This window comes from Lactuca virosa, chromosome 6 (genome assembly GCF_052849685.1).
Source record: "Lactuca virosa cultivar CGN04683 chromosome 6, Lactuca_virosa_CGN04683_v6, whole genome shotgun sequence".
In the NCBI taxonomy this organism is placed as follows: Eukaryota; Viridiplantae; Streptophyta; class Magnoliopsida; order Asterales; family Asteraceae; genus Lactuca; species Lactuca virosa.
Genome location: NC_136431.1, coordinates 73,657,025 through 73,663,024, shown reverse-complemented (window position 1 = coordinate 73,663,024; position 6,000 = coordinate 73,657,025).

Sequence of the window (6,000 nt, the reverse complement as noted above, 5' to 3'; positions counted from 1 at the left end):
ATAATATTCAAGATAAAGATTATGAAAAATTTCAACAAATTTTTGTGGTGCTAAAATTGTTTAATTTAAAAGCAAACAATGGTTGGAGTGATAAAAGTTTCACGGACTTGCTAGAGCTTTTACATGACATGCTCCCCGAAAATAATGGGTTGCCTATGTCATTATACCAAGCAAAAAAACTCGTGTGTTAGATGGATCTGGAAGTTGAAAGAATACATGCTTGTCCAAATGATTGCATGTTACATAGAAACGATCATGCTAATCTACATGAATGTATCACATGTAGAGCGTCAAAGATATATGAAAAAGAAACAAACATAATTCGAGTTCTACTATAACCTGACCACCCAACAATGGAAAATATAGAAATGAGTAAGAGAAACGCCACATTGATAAGGGAAAAGACTAAAGAAAAATTAGCAACATTGCATGTTGATTTGGATAATCATAATCGATCTATTGGAATGAATCAACCTACATTTGCAACTTATTGTGCAGTCACCGCTAGGAGTAGGATTCCTATCCTTAAAGAGAGTTGGGATAAAGTATCTAAGTCAGCGTGCCATGAGTTGTGGTTGGACATTAAGGTTTCATATTTATAACTTGTTAAATATTGTTTAATTAATAATTGTTACTAATAATTACTATACATTATTTTAAAAACCATAATTACTGGAATATACCAAATGACGCTCCCAAAAAAAATACTTAAAGTAAGAAACAAGTCATGGAGGACCTATAAGTCGACGCTTGTTAATGATTTCATGGACATAGGTAAAGAGGGATCAAAATATTACCCGTAACTAGACAAAAAACATGACAATCTTTTGTTAGCCTAAAATCCACTAAAGAATTCCATGTTTTTTGGGCTTTCGTAACTTTTTATGATATTTTTATACAATACAAATTCTAATTTCATTTATATGTGTAAAAGAAAATAGGAAAAAAAAGGTAAGTAGGTTATGAAGAAGAACAAAAATTCGGCCCACTTAGGCCCATTAGGGTATCGTAGGAATAAAGATCGGTGGGATAAAGATATCGAGTTAGGTATGAAAATAAATGGACAACATATATCAAGCGAACATGCAAGAGATTTTATCTATGCTAGGACAAAACGCACGCCCTCAGGGGAATACATTGTAGTTCTTGAGAGTGAGCAATTTACGGATGAGTTTGTAACTGTACTTTTTTTTTGGGACAAGAGCATCCTGGTCGCACGAGGGTGATGGGTTATAGTGTCACTCTAAAAGAATCGAGGATCAACAAGAGAAAGAGGAAACAAAACGAGTTCCATGAGAAATTATATGATTTAGAAGATTTGGCGACGAGGCTAGAAAAGAGTTTGTTTCATAAGTTACATGAGAAATTATATGATAAGCTGATGATTGTTATGGTGCCTGATATGATGGCTAAGGTGGTAGATACTGTCGGGGACATGATCGACTCTATGGTGGCTACTAGGGTGAATCATGGCATGATGCAACATGATGATGCTCGTAGGAACGAGGCGAAAAAGGTTAAGAGCCCGAACTTGAAGAAACTTAGTGTTAGATCTACAATGATGGATTCATTACATAATATAATGGTATACATAAACAAACTAATTAAGTACATGTTATATATATATATACCCCTATACACACATGTGTGTGTGTTTGTAGGTTCCCATTAAGTGTGAGTTGCTGCGACCATATTCTTCAAGTTCGGGCTCTTAACCTTTTTCGCCTCGTTCCTACGAGCATCATCATGTTGCATCATGCCATGATTGACCCTAGTGTTAGATTTACAATGATGGATTCATTACATAATATAATGGTATACATAAACAAACTAATTAAGTACATGTTACACACACATATATATATATATATATATATATATATATATATATATATATATACCCCTATACACACATGTGTGTGTGTTTGTAGGTTCCCATTGAGTGTGAGTTGCTGTGACTACATATATATATATATATATATATATATATATATATATATATATATATATATATATATATATATATATATATATAGAGGTTCATGTGTTCCCCACATTTATTGTGTGTTTGAATGGACCAATAAGAATTCAGTAAAAATTAAATTATTGTTTAATCAAATAAAGATAGATATTAAATGATATCCATAATTATAATTACTTTTTATGGGAACTAATTAAATTCGTCATTAATGTCAGCAATAGTATTCTTTCAGAATGAATTCGCATCTAGGTTTTCATATATGACTCGTGTTTTGTTTCAGGACCCACTCATTGGAAATAAAACAAAGTTGCATTGAACATGGTGAACGAGAGTGAATTCTAGCAGAATGAGAGTTATTTTAGCAGAATGAGACTGTATTCTATTAGGTACACTCTCATTCTCTATATTCCAGACAACTTTGTTGTATTTTAAGTGAGTGAGTCCTAAAACAAAATACGAACCCATACATGAAAACCTAGATGTGAACTCATTCTAAAATAATATTATTGATGACATTAATGGAGAATTTAATTAGTTTCTATAAAAAAGAATTATAATTATGGAAATCATTTAATATACATTAAATTATGGAAAATATTTAATATTTATCTTTATTTTATTAAATACTAATTTAATTTTTACTAAATTCTTATTGGTCCATTCAAGCACACAATAGATGTAAAAAACATTTGAACCTAACCTTATATATATATATATATATATATATATATATATATATATATATATATATATATATATATATATATATATATATATATATATATATATATATATGGGAAAACTGAATATACCCTTAAGGGTATATAAGGTTAGATACCCAAACCTACCATAATACGTCGTTTTGTTTGATTTATTCATTATAATATTCTTAAACTTCAACCCCCACTTGATTTACTTTCAAGATTTTCGAAATTTCACTATAATCTTCCTCTTACATCACATCTTTTTGCCGAACACCTAGTATGCTATATATATTATAGATGAAAATGAAAATTATGTAACAGGAAGATAAATGTGAAATTTATGAAAATCTTGGAAGTAAAAATCAAATTATAAGTCCAATTATAAAAACATTGGACGATTACAATGTAATATGATACAAAACGACGTAGTATGGTGAGTTTGAGAACGTAAGCTTATATACCCTTAATGTATATTCACTTTTCCATATATATATATATATATATATATATATATATATATATATATATATATATATATATATATATATATATATAACATACACTTAATTAGTTTGCTTATTTGTGTTTATTTGTATTCTATATGAAGAAACAATGTATACCATTATATTATGTAATGAATCCATCATTCTAGATCGAGCACTAAGTTTCTTCAAATTCGCTTCTAACTTTTATCGCCTCGTTCCTACGAGCATCATCATGTTGCATCATGCCATGATTAACCTTAGTAGCATCCACCATAGAGTCGATTATATCCTTGAGAGTATCTACCACCTTAGCCATCATAACAGACACCATATCATCATCACCTTATCATATAATTGCTCATATAACTTGTGAAACAAACTCTCCTCTAGCCTCGTCGCCAAATCTTCCAAATCTAGTAACTCGTGTCGTTTCGTCTTTCTTAGGCTAATCATTGATTCTTTTAGAGTGACATTGTAACCCACCGCCCTCGTGCGACTAGGGTACTCTTGTCCTAAAACCTTGTCCTAAAACGTATGTCATCAAATCAACTCTTGGTTTATCCAATATCTTTAAATGCAAACAATAGCATTGTATTAACACTTACTTATTAAACAAATGTTATGTGGAGATGAAGAAAAAAAAAGTACACTTAGAAACTCATCCGCTAATTGCTGACTTTCAGGCACTACAATGTATTCCCCCTGAGGGAGTGCGTTTTGTCCTAACATATATAAAATTTCTTGCTTGCTCGCTAGATATATATTGTCCTTTTATTTTCTTACCTAAATCGATATCTTTATACCACCAATCTTCGTTCCCACGATACCCAAATGGACGTAAGTGGGCCGGATTTTTGTTCTTCTACACAACCTCCTTAGCCTTTTTACTTTTTTCCTTCACACATATAAATGAAAATAGAAGTTGTATTGTATAAAAATATCATAAAAAGTTACTAAATCACAACAAACCTGGAATTCTTCAATGGATTTTAGCTTAACAAAAGCTTCTCATGTTTTTTTGTCTAGGTACGGGTAATATTTTAATGCAACTTCACATGTGTCCATGAAATCATTAACAAGCGTCGACTTGTAGGCCCTCCATGAGTTGTTGCATATTTTAAGTGTTTTTTTTAAGCATCATTTGGTATATTCTAATAATTCTGTTTTTAAAATAAAGTATAGTAATTATTAGTAACAATTATTAATTAAAGAACAAGTTATAAATATCATACCTTAATGTCCAATCACAACACATGACACTCTAACTTAGATACTTTATCCCAACTCTCTCTAAGGATAACAATCTTACTCCTCGCGGCGACTCCATAATTAATTGCAAATGTAGGTCGATTCATTCCAATAGCTCGATTATGATTATCGAAATCAACATGCAATGTTAATTTTTTTTAGTTTTTTCCCTTATCAATGTGGCTCTTCTCTTACTCCTTTCTATATTTTCCATTGTTGGGGAGGGAGATTACAGCAAAACTCGTATTCAATGCAACTATGATGTTAGTTTAGTAAATTGTTTTCAGAATAACATCATTATGTTTAAATAATTAAATATTAATATTTTTATATTTAAGTGTAGAAAACAAATCATAGCATTGTACCCTAAGCAATTGTATGTTTACTTTTTATATTAAACCAAGTTTATTATTAATAATGGATCCATATAGTCAAAAACAAAATATAAAAGAAAATTTTGAACAATTAGTTTACAAATCAAATCTATTAAATTTAATTATTTAGGTACAATGTAAGATTGACATATTGTAAAACTAACCTTTTTAACTTCTCAATAAAGATTTAGAGCCAGAACAAACAAGAAAGCCATCATACTTGTTTTTTACCTTTTTTTGCTTATTTGTCATATGTTCTTTAAAAAAACATGATTGAGATGTTATTTGTCTTTTTGTATATTTTTGCAAAAAATGAGGAGACATATAAGGCATATGATAAAGCACAGATATGTTCCCTACTATTTTGGAAAACGAGTAACAAAATTTTACATATACTTCTCAGATTAATCCACTGTTTTGGTCAAATTGAGATCTATTAAACTAATTGGAAGCATTCTCATATGTTTCAAGAAACAAAAACTAAGTTGAATCTTCATTGGTCACATGTGTTGCATATTAATGGTATCACAATAAACTATTGCATAAAGATTACGGGTTCAAGAAACAAAACTGCATTTATTATAGTCGACATAAACTAAACTGTAATTGAAGTATTTTTAAGCAGTGAAGTGCAATCGGAGGTATAAGGAATTCTGAATGAGGACACAGATTACGTACCTGGTGGTCGACGATTGTGAAGGTGGTGGCAGGGGTTTGACTGGTGGTCGATGGTGGTGAGGCGGTTTGACTGGTGTTCGCAGGTTATGGAGAGTAGATGGTCGTTGACGGCTGTGAACGTGGTGGCGGCAAAGTAAATGCAGTAGACTGAATTTAACTTGTGGTCGTTGGCGGTGAGAGGAGAGTTGCTAGTGGTCGCCGACTGAGAAGGCGATGGCGGCAATATGTTGAGCAGGGTAAACTGGCGGTACGTAGTCAATTTAGGGTATGAGGAGGGTAATTTTTGGATGGCGGAGAAGTTAAAATAATTTATGGAAATTACTTGCCATTGCCATAACCGATCGATCGGCCCAAAAAAAAACTTAATATTTTTTTTTTTTTTTTTTTTTTTTTTTTTTTTTTTTTTTAATGTAAGCTAATATAAATTTACATAGTCCATTGCCAAATAAAATTGGGAAAATGACTTAGGAGGGTAACTACTTCTTATCTGTGTTCACATATTGGCAACTTCTTCTTTTTTGTACATAAGA